Here is an 18,746-nt window from a genome sequence, read left to right as displayed (position 1 = left end):
TGACACACAGAGTATGTGAGAGAGAGTACAAGAGTAAGAGTGTAAAGAGATAATGGTGAGAGAGAGAATGTTTGTGAGAAATTGTAACATAGAGTGAACAAGAGAGACAGTATAAGAGAGAGTACATGAAAGAGAAAATAGTGTCTCTGTATTGCTTCCCTGTTGTTCTCAATTCCTAAACTATGTAGGGGGACCTGGCAATAACAATTCGCTATCATTTTTTATGTATTTAGTAAGTTAGTAATCACACCCCTGTATCATGATGTTGTTGTGTTAATATAGCATGAAGTGCAATGTATTAACAGAGCACCTAGCATGTACAGTTATGCTTGCAAAATATATTATTATAAATAATAGTAATAAAGGACAATGCGCATTCATTTAAAACTTGTGCAACACATTGGTGACATACTGGTGAGCACGTGTACAGTGCTATGATAATATAGGTAAGAGCTAAGGATTTCAGAATTTTTAATAAGCTTGGAGTGGGTGGGATTTGAACTTTTGTAAGTTTCCTGGCTGTTTATTTAATAAGTTAGTAATTACACTCCTGCATTATGGTGTGGTGTGAATGTAGAATGAACTGCAATGTTTCAGTACAGCATTTAGTATGCACAGTTTAGCTTGCAAAATATATTATTATAACTAATATTATTACAGGAAAATGTATATGCTTGTAACATTTCTGCAATACATTTGCAACGCAGCAGACAACACGTGTACAATGCTATAATGATATAGCTAATAGGCCAGGATCATACAATTTGTAATAAACTGGGAGTTGTTAGGATTTAAAAGTCCGTAAGTGCTGTGGATCCCTTAATCATGGTGTAGGTGTGAATATAGCATGAATCTCAATTTCTTAGCACAGTACTTATCACATACAGTTATGCTTGCAAAATTATATTACTACAAACAATATTAATACAGCAGAATGGCCATGCATGTAACATTTGTGCAACATGTTGATGATGCATTAGAGAGTATGTATACAGCGTTATAATGATATATCTAAGAGGGCATGCAGAGTGCTTTTTAGAAAGAGCTTAGACTGCATAGACAGTGGTACAATAGAACTTGGAGTGCATGTATAGTGCTACATTCATAGGCTTAGAGTGCATGTATAGCATCACTTTGATAGAGTTTAGAATGTATGTATAGCACTATGATAGAACTGAGAGCATATGTACAGTGTTATAATGATGTAGTTCCCAGGGCATTCACAGTGCTATTAAGATAGAGCTTAAAGTCAGCAGACAGTGTACAATAGACTTTGGAGTGCATGTATACTAAAGTTTATAAAGAAAGAATGTGAGAGAGTGTGAGCAAAAGAATGTGACTGAGAAAGTGTGACATAGAGAAGAATATAGAGAGAATACTAGTGAAGTAGTGCAGAGAGAGTGATAGTGAGACAGAGAGTATTCAAGAGAGAATACAAGAGTAAGAGTGTAAAAAGATATTGGTGACAGTAAGAATGTTTGTGAGAGTTTGCAATACAGAGAGAACAAGAGAGAGAGTGCATGAAAAATCAAATAGTCTGTCCTGCATTGCCCCCCTCAAGTTTTACCTTTCTAAGCTATTTAGAGGGACCTGGCAATGACATTCTGTTATCATTTATTTTGTAAAAAAAATATATATAATTGCCCAAAATTGCATAATTTGTAATAAGCTAGGAGTGGGTGACGTTTGAAAGTACATAACACTTTCGGCTGTTAATTTAGTAAGCTAGTAATTACACCCTTGCATCATGTTGTGTTATGTTAATGTAGCATGAACGGCAATTTATTACCATAGTACTTAGGACGCATAGCTATACTTGCAAAAAATACATCATTATAAATAATAGTAATACAGTACAATGTGCATGCATGTAAAATTTGAGCTACACATTAGTGACGCAGCGGAGAGCATGTGTACAGTGCTATAATTATATACGTAAGAGGTGAAGATTGCAGAATTCGTAATAAGCTAGGAGTGTGTGGAATTTGAATGTGTGCAAGTCTCCTTGTTGTCTATTTAGCAAGTTAGTAATTACATGTGTACATTACAGTGTGGGTGTATCAATGTCTGGGGTGACATGCTTACAGAGGGTACTCCCCCCCTTTAGTGTTGAGGAGAGTAGACTGGAGCATTATTAAGGGTGGTAGAGTGGAGTGGTGTTGAGTGAAGTGCTATAGAATGAAGTATATTATCATAGAGTTAAGTAGAGTGGAAGGGCATCAATGTTTATGAAGTAGAGTGTAATAGAGTAGACTAAAGTGTTATGGGCTGAATGTAGTCTTATAATTTGAAGTAAAGTGTCGTAGGGTGGAGTGGTGTAGAGTATGTAGAGTGGCAGAGAGCCGAGTGACATAGAGTGGAGTGGCATTGAGTAGAGTGGCATAGAGTAGTGTAAAAGTTTATAAAATGGAGTGGTGCAGAGCGCAGTACAGTGTCATAGAGTAAAGTGGCATAGAGTAGAGTTGTGGCATGTGGAGTGTGATAGAGTGGAGTAAAGTGTCATAGAGTGAAGTGGCGTAGCATAGAGTAGAGTAAATAGCACAGTATGGGATGGTGTGGTGTGGAGTAGTGTAGAGTGGAGTAAAGTGGTACAGAGTATTATGGAGTTGTGTAGGGTTGTATAGAGTTATACAGAATGTTGTAGAGTAGCATAGAATGGCATTGAGTTCTTTGGAGTGGTATAATGCGTTGGTAAATTAAAAGAAAATGAAATGAAAATGATTTCTGATAGTTAAAATGCATGAGGATAATTATGCTAGGGTGAGATGGGGAGGCCAGGGACAAGTATCAAAATCCTTTCCCGTGACCCGTGGTGTTCGCCAGGGCTGCGTCCTGGCCCCAACACTTTTTCTGCTTTTTATTGATCAAGTGGTCAAGTTCTTTGCAGATACCCCCACTGACGCCCCTTTGTTGGCAGGGTTGACGTTTCCAATGCTTATCTTTGCCGATGACACTCTGCTCCTCTCGAAAACACGTAGCGGACTCCAGCGGGCGCTGGACCGCTTCGAGGAGTTTTGTGCCATTAATGACCTTAAGGTAAACGTTGGTAAAACCAAGTTCATGGTCCTCAATAGGAGACATTTTGTCCGGAGCTCCGTAAGCCTGAGTGGAGTTAACCTGGAACAAGTTGAAACCATGACGTACCTGGGGGTTACCCTGGACCGTCGTCTGGGTTGGAAAGATCAGGTCAGTGCCCAACAGCTCAAGTTTGCCCGACTCACTGGTTGCCTTCTGAGTGAGCAAAGGAGATCAATTACCAAACGTGTTTCCCCAGCATTAAAAATTTATGACACCAAGATCAACACCGCAATTTTATATGGTGCTGATCTCTGGGGCTATATTGATCTCTCCAGCCTATTCAGAACCCAGTGTAAGTTCTTAAGGGGCTTGATTGGGCTACCCCAATCTTCACCTTCTATACCCCTGTGTTTGGATATGGGATGTAACCCTATCAATGAGATGGCTAGGTTTAGACTGGTGGCCTTCTGGAGGCGTTTATGGACATCCCCTGACCTTATCCTTTTTGCTAGGGAACTGGCCGAAGTTAGGTCAATTGGGGGATCGGGGAGAATCCCCTGGCTAAAAAGCGTAAAAACCATCTTGATTGAAATGGGTTTAGAACATTTGTGGATTTCCCCTAGCACTAATGCTTTCCCATCCAAACAGGATTTCAAGTCATTGTATTGGGCCTCGGCCCGCTTATCATTAATAACTGCCTCCAGCTCTGTTGGTCTCACGGGGAGATTCCTAACTATTAAGTTGGATCCATCCCGTGAGATCTACTGGGACATTATTACGAAACAGCTGGACAAGAAGCTTTACCATCAGTTTCGGGTAGGATCACTGCCCTTGAACTCCTTTACAAAAAAATGGGCTAACGGAACAACCGAATTTTGTAGTTGTTGTACAAGCTATAAAGAAACAGAGGGCCATTTCCTGTTCGCCTGCCCGATCTATTCAGTGCCCCGTACCAAATGGCTAAAACCTCTGTTCCAGCACCTCCCTTTCAGAAGGTCCTCGGAGGCTATTCAGGTTTTAAAAACCAATACCTCAGAAATGATCGTGGTGAGTGTAGCCAAATTCTTAGGGTGGGCCTGGGCCATTAGGGCAAGAAGTAGACAACATATCAGGGCTTCATAAATCCTTACAAAGGATCATTTACATTACCCCCAACTAATTCTGTAATACTGTATACAGTCTGAGGTATGTTCCCTGCATTTTCTGTTTGTTTCATAAATTTTAATATGCTGTGGTCAGGTTTGTCTTGTATTTCTGTATGTTTAATAACTTTTTAAACAATGGCGTTAGTGTTTTTTAAAAATAATGTAATTATAATGAAATGTGTTTTAATATCGTCTTTTATGATTTTGATATCGAAATAAAGACTTTAAAACCTGAAACCTGAAAATGATTTCTGTAAAGCGCTTGAGTGTTGAAGAGTTTCGGCATTAGTTATACGTTAAAATGTTTTGAAATTTATCGTAAAAGAGGACTGAATGGACTATTCTTTAAGCATAGATGTAAGGCGTTCTTGCCATTTGGTAAATCCATAGATAAAGCTTCTCCTACCACAGCAGATTTTTTTTTTATTTGGGTACTATAAGGTTGACTGCTGAAGAGGACCAAAATAGCCGGGAAGGAGTTCATCTGATTAAATTCTTTTTAAGATAGTCAGAGTTCTCATCATGTCATCAGCATCTTGAGGAGTATCGTTGAGTGGAGTGTTGTGGGATGGAGTGCCACAGACTGGAATAGAGTGGCCTAGAGTGAAGTAGCATAGAGTGCAGTGGGCTAGAGTGTGCCAGAGTGCAGTAGAGTGTGATAGAGTGTAGTAAAGTAGAATGGAGTAGAGTAGAATGGAGTAGAGTGTGATAGAGTAGTGTAGAGTGTAGCGTTGTACAGTGAAGTAGGTTAGAGTGGAGTGGCATAGAGTGGCATATAGTGGAGTGCTATAGAGTGAAGTAGAGTAAAGTGACGTATAATTGAGTAATATGTCATAGAGTGGAGTGGTATAGAGTTTAATGGTATAAAGAGGAATAGCATAAAGCTGAGTGGCGAAGACTGATATAGCGTAAAGTGGAGAGGAGTAGAATGGCATACAGTTGCATAGAGTGGAGCAGAGTAGACTGTTGTGGGATGGTGTAAAGTGGCGTGAAATGATGTGGCCTAGAGTGGTGTACATCAAAGTGGCATAGCATAGAAGGAAGTTTGTTTAATTAGTGCTTCTCTACTTCTGATATATTCTGAAACACTCGCACAGCCAATTCACAGGCATTTAAATGTAATTGTTTGCTAGGAAATAATAGCATCATACAGCCTTCTTCTAGCACACACCCAGTACTCATCATGATCGTCACATAAATCTTTGAAGTCAAAGAAAGAAAAGTAAATGCCAAACTCCCTTGGAGAACATAGGCCGATATTTGATCAGTGTCATTGAATGCACAGAAAATGTGACAATATATGAAAAAAATGCAATGGTCTGTTCGCTGAAAGTAAGCACTGATTGAAGAAGACAGTAAACAATCTATGCTTCATGTGAAGAAAAAGACATACTGGTCAGCCTAAAACAAATAAAGCCAGGAAATGAAAAGCAAGCAACTGTGAGTCACAAAAACAACAAGCCAATGAAAAGAAATGGGTGGCATATATTTCTAGAGAAACAGTTCAAATGATCCAAAGAAGTCTTTGCAAACCAGGCAGCTATGCTGTCTGGTAGGCATTGGTCTAAAAATATGATGCTCATTCCAAAAGGCATACTCAGCCTGCTTTGGGAGTGGATATTTAATTGTAAATACAATGTCTGGTATAGATGGCTACGTGCTTGAAAACACTCCCTATGTAGAAAGCATGCACCGAAATTCATAGTCTTTACAAATCTCTGTCCAGTCACTTGAGAATTGTATTAAAACTGCTTGCCTTCAGTAAAGCTAAAAAAAGTCATCTGTTGTATGGCAGCTACACTAAGATGATATAGTTCTGTTTGGATAGATGCACTGCTATTTAGTTTAGTCAACTGGTGATCTATGGTATACACTTTGGTGGTGCACAACAAGGAGGCGTCGAGTGTCCTGCGACGTCGCAACTATGACCAACGTCACCCTGTGCTGTCACGTATGAGAGTCTATTTCCCTGATGAAGAGCATGCCAATAATGCTCGAAATGCATTGGATATGTGGAGAATAATCATGCCCGATTTATAAATGGATTTGTTTGAACTTGAAAAAGAAATAACTGAAATATATATCACACCAATGAACATTAAATAAATGCACAAGATGTAAAATGAACTTTGAATGGAAGTAGTTTTCTTTCACGAAAGGAACATCGTGAATGTGTGTGCCAACTGAGGGATGGAACTAGAGGTTCTCTAGCCCCACAATTTTTGGTCATAGCTACACTAAGATAACATTCATCCTATAAATTACGGATTCCTGTGTGTTCAGTAATAGTTTTTTCTGCACACCTGTGTTTGTTTTCCTTATGTGTGTAACTATGAAATTCTTCTTAAATTGGTGGGGCTTGCTAATTGCTGTTTCCTGTGATCTGTAAAGCGCACTAACACCACTTTGTTTAGTCTGCATTATAAAAACTGTTTAATTAATATATTTAGCTATATCGTTCGAACCCTAGTTGGTCCTGAAGGGTCATGTGATCTGTACTGAATAAAGGGTGTCCGCTGTCCTCGGCTTTCCCACATATAGCTCTCAAGAACATCTTTGCCAGGTGCCTAAAGTAAACTGCAGAAGAAAACACGGTCATGATAGATGATGACCCATGTTTGATTAGTTTTGCGTGACATAGTGTAAGGCCAAAATCTGTGCTCAAACTTCGAGAGGTATTTACATCTCTCAACAAATCAACCTTGTTCGAACTTGAACCTACCAGCTCCTAACTTACGTGTACACTAACTCCACAAGTATTATTCAGACTCCCCACACGAAAAAAGGCAACAGAAGCAGATGGTTCAAAGAGTAGTTTGGTGCGGTTCAATTTATATGTAATGATAACATATTTACATATGTAATAGTGCTTTTGTCTAGTAAGACAGAGACTTAGCAGACTGTAATAATGAATATGAAGTGTAATGAAGATCATAGGCTTCCATGAAACACACCAGCATTGTGCATACAAACATTCATAGGTACGCACAGGAACAGCTAAAGGAATTTCGGGGCCCTGGGCTAAAGGTAATTTTGGGGGCCACTGATTGGAACAGCTTTGAATCTGTAATACAATGTCAAGTGGACATGCATGGCAACATAAAAGACATTCTTTCGCGAATAACAAATAACGTTTGCTTAAATTTTTTGTTACACTGATCTGTAAACGATATATTAAGAGAAAGTGCAAGAGCATATGTAATAAAGATAGCTGATAAACAGTATATCGTAGCTGGAGTTTTATCTAAAATTTTGTTTTTGTTCCTATTTTAGCGTGTTTTTCTGGTATTTAATCCCCATGCATGTTTTTATGTGTATGTGTTACATGTTAGCACATTGTAGAAAGGTTACATAAAATGGCGGCTATAAAAATACTATTGAACGGCAATTCTATTTTTGAAATGTGGCGTTCTAGTTTTTTTTCAGCTGTACGTGTATTTATTGATAGACATTTGCCGCAGCCAATAATATTGCAGCATTGCATTACGTAACGTAACGTGCTAATTGATGCGCGTAAAAATTGTATTGTGTTACGGCGGTGCTTGTGAAAGGAGTGTCGCGTGTTCCCGGCGTGTGCCTCGTTCCTAGGTAATGTATTTCTTTAGAATTTTCGCCTTATTTATATGCATGTGTGAATGTTTGTTTCGGTTGTAAATAAGTAAATGTTTGTTTTAGTAAGGAAATGTACTGTTAGGCATGGCGTGCTAGTTTTGTTGGCTATTAATTAAATTGCATTTAAGTTAGTAAGGTATTAACTAAAAGCTGTTTTGGGAGAAACATGCATATGGCATTATTTTAGTGCGCTTACAAAATGTGTGTTTGCAAAAGTTCATTTTACAGAGGGCAGGTACAATACGCTATGCTTGTATGCTTTTTTTTTTGTTTAAACTAAACATATGCCATTAAAATGTCTGCTACACATTCTAAGCCCTGCAGACTAGGAAATTTATTTGTGGCTAGATAGAGTAGTTGTTTTCGTATTTGCAATTCGCTAAGACTATAGCTTTTTTAGCAGTGTATATGCCGTTATTAGGGGTAGTCTAGAAAATGATGTTTAGTGTACACAGCTTGCTGACATATTTTAAGTATGTCTTTTTTGCTTGCAATGCAATCTTTAAAAAAACGTACAAAAAAAATTTGTTCGTATGAATATTTGCTATGATGTGGCTGGCATATCTAGGTTTAACGAATAAATTAAGTGTTTTTTATAGTTGCTATTTGCCATGACTATAGCGTCTTTCGTAGTGTGACTGCCGTTGTTAGAGGTAACTTCGAATATTGAAATTGGATGTTTAGCGTACACAGTATGTTCGCATCTTTTAATTGTGTATTTCTTGGTCGCAATGCAAAGTTGCAAAAATACAGCAAAATACAGTTTAATAGTAATATTTGCTATGGTATGGGTGGCATATGTAACGTTAGCGAACAGACTAAATGCCACAGTGACATATTTTGTTGTGTTATAAATTGGCAAATACATTGTATGTCCTAGGCGCAATTTTAATATAGTTGCTTAGCTAATGTGTATTTTGGAGTTTATATTGAAGGCCTATTAGCGTATGTATTTTTATTGTAAGTAAATGTACACGCGTCTATGCATTTTTACCAGAAATTGTATGTATTATTTCGAAAACACACTTTGTAGGCTACAATGTCTATTTTATAGTTCAGATCGAAGGTCTATTTATGGAGGCATTTTTATTGTAGGCAAATTTATACGTGTGCATTGTAGTAAATTAGTTTGTATATTGAGAGTACCTGTTCTACACATCCTAGATGTTGTAGATGACTAAATGTATTTGTGCCATGATAAAGTAGCATGTTTTTTATATTTGTGATTTGCTATGACTATGATTGTCGCGTTTGTTTGCTGTATCGCCTCGTGTAAGGTAAGTTATTTTGTTTTTTCAGTTATTTCACAGCTACTCCCAAACTACCAGACTAGACTGCCCAAACTAGAAAGGCCGTTTCTAGCCATGCCTACAAACTCTGGTATGGCAATGTGTTGTGCGGGGCTAGCGAGATTGTTTGCACAGGTGACAAAGGGCTGCTGTCTGCCCATAACCCAAATGCACTTGGTAATATAATTACTTGAGCCAAGCGCAGTTAAAATTAGATGTACATGGGAGGAGTGTTTAAAATAAAAACAACGAGGTATTAATTGCAGGTCTCCAATTATTAGCAAATAACTGCGCGCATCCGTATATTAGTGACTTCAAATGAACTTATTACTGTACGTATAGCTTTTATTGTATCTCCCCGACAGCAAAATGTCCGAGTGCATTGAAACGGCAGCAAGTGAATCTTCTTTAATTTTTGCTAGAACTGTAGTGAGGCGTGTAATTTGAAAGGTGTATTTTATTAAACATTATTGGTACAGCAAAACACGAGAAGAGATTAGCAATGCAAAATAAAGAGGCCCAAAAATACTGCCAATATTTTGGTACCAGGATTTGTCAGTTGCATGGGGAAAAAATGCACTCTTATTAAACCCGATTAAAAAAGGCAACAAAAGCAGTATTAATTCCACGCCTCCAATTATTAGCAAATAACTGCGCGCATTCGTATATTAGTGACTTAACATTAACTCATTACTGTACGTATAGCTTTTATTTGATGTCCCCGACAGCAAAATGTCCGAGTGCATTGAAACGGCAGCAAGTTAATCCTCTTTAATCTTTGCTAGAACTATGGTGAGGCATGTAATTCAAAAGCTGTATTTTACAGAACATTATTGGTACAGCAAAACACGATAAGATATTTGCAAAGCAAAATAAAGAGGTCCAAAAATCTACCCAATATTTGGATGGTAGTATTTGTCAGTCGTATGGGGAAAAAAATGCAGCCTTTTTAAATATGATTAAAAAAGGGAACAGAAGCACTGTGTGTAATTCAAAAGCTGTATTTTACAGTACATTATTAGGACAGCAAAACACGGGAAGATATTTGCAAAGCAAAATAAAGAGGTCCAAAAATCTAGCCAATATTTGGATGGTAGTATTTGTCAGTCGCATGGGGAAAAAATGAAGCCTTTTTAAATACGATTAAAAAAGGGAACAGAAGCAGTATTAATTGCACACTTTTAATTATTAGCAAATAAGTGTCCCGTCCGTACATTAGTGACTTAACACCAACGCATTACTATACGTATAGCTTTTATTTTACCTCCCCACCAGCAAAATCTCCGAGTGCATTGAAACGGCAGCAAGTTAATCCTTTGTAATCTTTGCTAGAACAGTGTTGAGTCGTATAATTTGAAAGCTGTATTTTACCTAACATCACTGAAACAGTAAAACTTGAGAAGACATTTGCAAAGTAAAATAAAAAGAGGCCCAAAATGCAGCCAATATTTTGATAGAAGGCCTTGCCAGTCGCTCGAAAAAAACCAACAAAATACAGTCTTATGACATTTTTGATAAAAAAAAGACAGCAGATAGCCGAAGGAGGAGTTTGTTGCGCTGCAATCTATATCTAACTCTAACTTATTTACATATTCAATGGTTCTTTGGCCTAGTAAGGCAGACACTTAGCACGTTGTAATAATGGAACATGAAGTGTGATGAAGATAGCAGGTTGCATGAAGCACAACAGCATCGTGCATACAAACATCCACAGGCACACACAGGGACAGCTTAAAGAATGTTGGGGCCCTGGGTTAAGTCGCACTTAAAATCTGTTTTTTAACTATTTAAGCATGTTTATTTCTTTTTAGTTTCTCGTGCATGTTTTAATGTGTATGTGTTGCATTTTTGCTGATTGTAAAAAGGTTACATAAAATGGCAGCTCTAAAAATACTGTTGCACAGTAACTCTATTTTCAAAATGTCACGGTCTAGTTTTCTTCTCAGGTGTACGTGTATTTTACGATAGACGTTTGGTGCAGCCAATAATATTGCAGCATTGCATTACGTAACGTAACGTACGAATTAACGCGCGTAAAAATTGTATTGCGTTACGGCAGTGCTTGTGAAAGGAGTGTCCCGTGTATCTCGTCGCTAGGTAATGTTTTCTTTACGATTTGTTAGCGTATTTAGATACGTGTACAAGGGCTTTTATCGCATGCAAATATGTAAATGTTTGTTTTAGTGACGAAATGTACTGTTAGACATGGTATGTTAGTTTTGTTGGCTATCCATTAAATGGCATTTAAGTTAGTAATGCAGTGATGAAAAGCCGATATTGAAGAAGCATGTGTATAGCATTATTTTGAGTGCCCTTACAAAATGTGTTTGCAAAAGTGTATTTTATAGAGTAGACTACCTTGCTCCCCCTCTTTACCGCAGCCCAGGACCACTCCCAGCCGAGTATTGACTCTGTGGAGCCGGTCCCGAGCATTAAATTAGCGGCGGCCATCTTGTGTGTGGGGTAGGATCGAGTGCGCTCTAGTCGCACATAAAAGGGGATGGACATGCCTTCGCGCAGCGAACGCGCACAGCGGACGCGCCTGACTCGCGCCGGAGTCGCGTCAGAGTAAGGCCCGTCTACGCCCATCCACGTACGGCCGGGTCCAGGGGCCACAATCCCTGGCCCAGGGCTTCATTATTCCAGGGAATCCCTGCTCGCACTAAATAAGAACACCAGTCTTCTATGCCCATGCATATTGGATACACTGAAGCAGGAAAGACTGCTGAAAAATACAGCTAAGCCACCTACAAACAAAACTAACTTGAGGAGGGAATCTGGAAAAGTAACATCACAGAGCATCGCTCTGCTTAATACACGTTCCCTCCAAAAACACAATCTGGAAGTGTTCTCCCTGCTCCAAGAAGATAACCTAGATGTCTTGGGGGTTACGGAAACCTGGCTAGAAGACTCGTCCATGCCCGACTTGGTAGCAGCACTACCCCCCAACTACGAACTAGGTATGAGGGTCTCATGGTCATGGGAGATTTTAACCTTCATTGGGAGGAATCCCCTAAAGACGCTCTGTCAAAACAACTAGATGAGGCCTTGACTTCGTTAGACCTAATCCAGAGGGTGACTGGTCCGACTCATGAGAAAGGTCATACACTGGACCTGATCTGGACGTCAGTCCCAATGCTAGGCCCCATTACTATATCGCCATGCATATGGTCGGATCACCACCTGTTGCAGGGTAGAATAGTATTTCCAGGGCAAAGCGCCCCACCCACGCTGAGTGGCAGGTCGTGAGAAGGTGGAAAACAATCAACACTGACACACTTATCTCCACTTTAGATAGACTACCACCTCACCTTAATAGACAACCAGAGGATGACACTGAGACAGCCAGTCTCAAACTATCACGAAAATTAGAAAGCGTCATTGAGGTGGTGGCACCTGCACGAAGGGTCAAAATTGGAGATAAGGAGAAAAGTGCACCATGGTTCAATGAGGCACTAAGGCTCTTGAAACGCTCCCTGCGTTGGACAGAGAGAGCCTGGCGCAAGGGGTATGATTCCGACAGTCAAACCTTATATGCCAAAGAGCTAACTATATATAAACAAGCTATTAGGGCTAGGAAAGCTGAGTTTTATGAAGACAGAATCGCAACCTCTTCCAATCCCCAGAAAGAAATTTTTAAGGTCCTGTCGGAATTGAGGAAAAAGAAGGAACAGCCCCCCTCCTCACAAGAAGACTGCCAAAAATGTCAGTCTTTTTTTACTACTAAGATAACTGATCTTTTATCCGAAATTAAGACGACCCCCAGACTGGACTGTCCCGATATTCCGACAAAAACTACCCCAACAGTCACCCAGCCCCTTATCTCAATACCCTTACTTACTAAGGAAACTGATAGAACAGTGATGGGCCGAGTTAAATCAGGTTCACCGACGGACCCATGTCCTCCAAGGGTTTTTAAACAAGCATGGTTAGGGCTGGAGGACGACATACTATCACTCCTGAATAGTTCACTTACAACTGGACAGGTTCCATCCAACTTTAAGGAGGCCCGCATGATACCCCTTTTGAAATAGGCAGGGGCTGATACCAAGATCTTAAAAAATTACAGGCCCATCTCACAACTACCGTTCCTAGCAAAAATCTTGGAACTACACGTACTGCCCACCCTCTCTCAACATTTAGAAAATAATTCCCTATTAGAGCCCAACCAAGCTGGGTTCAGGGCCCACCATAGCACGGAATTGGTCATGCTTTCCGTGCTGGATGACCTGAGACTTAGAGCGGATAGGAAAAACCCATGTGCCATGGTGCTGTTAGACCTCTCCGCGGCATTCGATATGGTCAAGCAAGACCTATTGTTGTCGCGGATGTGGGATCTCGGTATTCAGGGCACCGCCCATGCCTGGCTGACATCCTTCCTTGAGTCACGGGTCCAGAGAGTGCAATTGGCTAACCTGGTATCGGAGGCAGCAGGCATTACATGCGGATTCCCTCAGGGCTCGGCATTATCACCTTTACTGTTCAATGCCTACCTGCAACCCCTCATCTCAACATTAAACCAGATGGACTGCAGTATATACAACTATGCCGACGATACGCAGATTATTATTCAAATCGACAATTGTCCAATGGCATACCAGAGAATGCAGAATATCTTAAAATTCACCGTGAACTGGATGACGACCAACTCATTAAAAATAAATCCCGATAAGACCGAGGTGTTGGCGATCACAACGGCATCCAGCCCCTGGTACGATCTCCTCTGGCCTACCGAATTAGGGCCATCCCCAATACCAGTTGAAGCAGTGAAAAGCTTGGGCCTGATCATTGATGCCAGCCTTACTATGTCTGCCCAGGTCTCAGCCGTAGTGGGCACATGTGTGGGGATAATGAGACAACTGCGCAAATTATCCCCTATCCTGACGGTAGACACGCTCAGAAGAGCAGTATCAGCACTGATCCTGGCACGTCTGGATTACGGCAACGTCTTGTATGACAATATCCCTCGAAAATTGTTGAGCAGACTTCAGATAGTCATGAACGACGCCGCCAGACTGATCTTCAACAAACCTAGAAGGACTCAGGCTACCCCCCTCCTCCATAAACTCCATTGGCTGCCAGTGAAACAGCGGGCCAAATTCAAGGGCCTATGCATTACGCATAAAGCCCTGTACGGACAAGCTCCAAAATATATCAAGAAATGTTTAGTTCCATACGCCCCAAGCAGGAATTTACGATCAGCAGATGCTGCTCTGCTGATTTGTCCACGTTTTAAACTATCCTCCTTTGGAGGGCGCACTTTCTCCCATACAATTCCCAGTGCATGGAACAAACTGCCAGAGAGCCTGCGCAAAGAAACAAATCTTTTATCTTTCAGAAAAAAGCTAAAAACGGTGCTGTTTCAGGAGGCTTGGGGTAATGTCTAACTTCTCCCCTTGGAGCATGGTGCTCACTCTCTGCTAGCGCTTAGAGACCCCTGGGTGATAAGGCGCTATACAAATCCAATATACAATACAATACAATACAATACAATCGCAGGTTGCATGAAGCACCACAGCATCGTGCATACAAACATCCACAGGAACACACAGGGACAGATGAAAGCATTTTGGGGCCCTGGGTTAAGTCGCACTTAAAAATCTGTTTTTTTTAAATATTTAAGCGTGTTTATTTCTTTTTAGTTTCACGTACATGTTTTAATGTGTATGTGTTGCATTTTTGCTGATTGTAAAAAGGTGGCGGCTCTAAAAATACTGTTGCACAGTAACTCTATTTTCAAAATGTCACGGTCTAGTTTTCTTCTCAGGTGTACGTGTATTTTACGATAGACGTTTGGTGCAGCCAATAATATTGCAGCATTGTATTACGTAACGTAACGTACGAATTAACGCGCGTAAAAATTGTATTGCGTTACGGCGGTGCTTGTGAAAGGAGTGTCGCGTGTATCTCGTCGCTAGGTAATGTTTTCTTTACGATTTGTTAGCGTATTTAGATACGTGTACAAAGGCTTTTATCGCATGCAAATATGTAAATGTTTGTTTTGGTGAGGAAATATACTATTAGACATGGTATGTTAGTTTTGTTGGCTATCCATTAAATGGCATTTTAGTTAGTAATGCAGTGATAAAAAGCCGATATTGAAGAAGCATGTGTATAGCATTATTTTGAGTGCACTTACAAAATGTGTTTGCAAAAGTGTATTTTACAGAGAAGAAGCGCAATACGCTGTGTTTGTATGATTATTTATATGTAGTTAAGTGTACTTCATTAGATTGTGTGCTACACATTCTAAACCCTAGGATATGTATTTGTGTTCGATAGAGTAGTCGTTTTTTATAGTTACGATTTGCTATGACTATAGCTTCTCTAGCAGTTGTTAATAATGCTGTTATTAGGGGCCACCTGGAGTATAGGAATTGAGTTTTAGTGCACAGAGATTGCTGACATATTTTAACTGTGCATTTTTTGATTGTAATGCAATGTCTTAAAAACATACACAAATATTGTTTGGTATCAATAGTTGCTGCGCTGTGGGTATTATATCTAGGTTCAACAAACAGACTGACTGTTGTTTATAGTTACGATATGCGATGACTATAGCGTCTTTGGCAGTGTGATTGCCGTTGTTCGGGGTAACTTTTAATATTGAAATCGGAAGTCTAGTGCACATAGTATGCTGGCATCTTTTAACTGTCTATTTTTTGGGTGCAATGTGAATTCCAACAAATACAGCAAAATTATGTTTCATACTAATATTCGCTACGGTATGGGTCGCATATGTACGTTTAACGAACAGACTGAGTAGCACAGTGACATAATCTGCTGTCGTGTGCGTTTATAAAATGCGAGTTTGGCAAACTGTATTCTGCAGAGTAGAGTTGGTAGTACGTTGCGTATGTACGTTTAGTTGCATGTAATTATTTGCAGCCTAATAGAGTAGCCGTTTTTTATAGTTGCGCATTGCCATGACTATAGCGTCTTTGTAAAGCACAAAGTATGCCGACATATAATAAATACTGTGTATTTTAAAATTGCAATGGGATGTTTACAAATGTACTAAAATACCGCTTGCTATGAATACGCTAGGGTGTGGGTGGTATGTCTATTTAAGGTCTATTTATAGAGGCATTTATATTGCAGGGAAATGTACACGCGTGCATGCATAAATAGCTAAAACTACATGTATATTTTTTAAACGTAGCGTATTTGGCGGTGTGTATGCAATTGTTAAGGATAAGTAGAAATATAGGAATTGGATGTTTAGTGCGCCAAGTTAGCTGACATAAAATTAATATTGTGTATTTTTTAATTGCAATGCGATGTTTAAAAAATGCACTAAAATACCGCTTGATATGAATCTTCGCTACGGTGTGGGCGGCATGTCTAGTGAAGGTCTATTCATGGAGGCATTAATATTGTAGGCAAATTTACACGCGTGCATGCATAAATATGTAAAAATGCATGTATATTTCAGAAACCGTACTTTGCAAGCTAGACGCTGCAGCACATAATACTGGTATACTTGCATGTCAATGTATTACAATTACAACGCCGCTTTAAAAGCAATGAATATAAAAAAGGTCCGCAAGTACTCACGTTGTTGTTGGTAAAGTTGATTGCAGAATAGGGTTTTTTGTTCGTTAATGCAGTAAACGCTGCGGCGAAGTACCGGGAAGTAATAAATGCTGTAAGAAAATGTAGCAAACGATTATTTTCTATAAATATAACATTTCCCGATGTAAAAAACCTGGGTCGGGTCGGGGACAATCGATATTTGCCCGGCGGTATTGCCTCTGTGACCCTCTAGTTATTTAATCAATGAAGAGGCAGGCGCTGGAGACTGGAAAGCAGGAAACAAGGGTTTTTATTCTCTCCGGAGGAGAACACAACGAAACGGACAGAAGGTATCGTTCTGAGGTGCTCTAACTTACGTTTGAGGCCTGGCCCCTTATATACAGTGTTTGTGGTTTTTATTATAGTTTACATACATGTGACAAAGCTTTGATATACGGAAAGACATTCCCGGAATCCCCCTTTGGGGCCCGTTCCCACACACATTTACAGTTGAAATCCCCACCCTAGTCATAACAGGTGATGAGTATCACGCAGCTGGATATTCCGCTGATTCACGGAATGTGGGGGGTTTGATCGGGTCTCATGGAGTGGGGGCTTTGATCAACCCGGGGATCCTTTGATGGGGGACGCTTTCTATTGTACGGGGAGGGGCAAGGAATGGTATCGGCAGAGCTGGGTGTCGGCCTGGGAACGGGGAAGACAAAACGGGCACACGGGGAAAAGGGGGTTTGCATCTAAGGGCCGGAGATCATGAAAGGGAAGCAGGGAGGTGTCGCGCTGGGAACAGGATGGGGGCCTGGGGCAGAGCAGCGCCGAAGAGGGGTTTATGACTCAAGGCAGGTGCAAGCAGGGGGTGGTCAGCGTGCAGGCTTAGTGAAGGCGAAGGGCTATGTCAGGGGCCAGCGGCATGCAAAAGGGTTCGTTCTGATCGGGGCATCTTAAAAAAATGGCGGGCGCGCACGACAAAAGTGTGGCATCAGGGGAAGAGGCAAGATGGCGCAGATAATGTTCACCAAAACGTACTAATTTTCAACAGTCCTCCCTTTAACATATTCAAGACATCTTGCTGGTTCATTTTCTACTTGGTTCTATTGTGATGGGCATGAGAAAGGAAACGGTAGGAACCCTAGAGGAAAAGAGTTGTAAACAATACATTTTAACATTTCTAGTTTTTAGGAGGTGAGCCTATTTGATAAACTTTGATCGATTTGTTTTAGCAGGAAAGTCATAGAAATGCAATACAAAAACGATTCTGTAGCGTGAGCAGCAAGCATATTTCATACTGGCAGGTTATTACATATATATCAGGTTCGGATTGGAGCATGATCAATACAATGGCGGCTGGGAGAGAAATGAGGTCTAGCAGAAACGGCGATTGGGGATGTCAAATGTTCGAAGTTTAACGAGTTCTCATTATTCTTTGTTGCCTTTCGTTGGCGCTGTTGAGCACCGGCGGTGGAGCTACAAGTCCAGCTCTGTTCTAAGTTCTGCGTTGCAGGGCACGACCCTTTCCTCGCGTTTCTGGTCGGAAAAGTCCTTTTCGCCCTGTGTCCTTTGAGGTGATTGTCAGAAAGTTCAAATGGAAGGAGAGCGTACAAAACAGTCCATAGGGTAGGTCAGAGGAAAAGGGGGATGGAGCAAGGCCAAATTAGGAACAAACTAGGGGAACGAGAGACTTCGAATAGGCGGGCGTGTGACCGAATTCAGAGAGCGGGGACTTGTCGACAGGCACTGGACATCGAGCAGGGGCATCAGGTCGACCCTTTCTTCTCATGTTGTCGAAAACAGTGCCTCGTCCTGCAGCTCTTTTCAGTCGTGGTCTCGCCTTGGCTAATGTCGCAGGTGTTCCTTAGTCTGCAGTCGGGCCTCGTGCTCCCACATCCGGTCCTTCTCTCCTCCAACAGCAGTACCCTTAAACAAGTTTGAAAAGACAGTCTTTAGTGAATTTGCAGATGAAGATAATCAAAAAGTCTATTTCTCTCCCAGCTCCAGGCAAAGAATGAAAAATGCCCGTTATGTTAGTGTTTACAACTGGCATATGAATGACCGGTGACGGGTTTGTTGGATTTACTATGACTTTCCTTTACAATTAGTTACTACACAGGTATTTTGCTGAGAGACGAACATGGCTAAACATTTCCTTTCT

The 18,746-nt window shown here is 40.5% G+C and overlaps 1 long non-coding RNA gene across 2 annotated transcripts in view; it reads right to left on the bottom strand.

Annotated features, from left to right (window-relative positions):
* The window catches only part of LOC144762838 (uncharacterized), a 65,563-nt gene that overhangs the window by 27,593 nt on the left and 19,224 nt on the right, over positions 1-18,746 (bottom strand). The window contains exon 2 of one of the 2 annotated variants that reach the window (XR_013596150.1): positions 16,622-16,710. The exons of the other annotated variant lie outside the window; for it this stretch is intronic. This is a non-coding gene — a long non-coding RNA (uncharacterized LOC144762838). The remainder of the gene's footprint in view (positions 1-16,621; positions 16,711-18,746) is intronic. 2 annotated transcript variants of the gene reach the window in all.

This window comes from Lissotriton helveticus, chromosome 6, assembly GCF_964261635.1.
Source record: "Lissotriton helveticus chromosome 6, aLisHel1.1, whole genome shotgun sequence".
In the NCBI taxonomy this organism is placed as follows: domain Eukaryota; kingdom Metazoa; phylum Chordata; class Amphibia; order Caudata; family Salamandridae; genus Lissotriton; species Lissotriton helveticus.
This window is presented reverse-complemented; position numbering and strand designations above follow the sequence as displayed.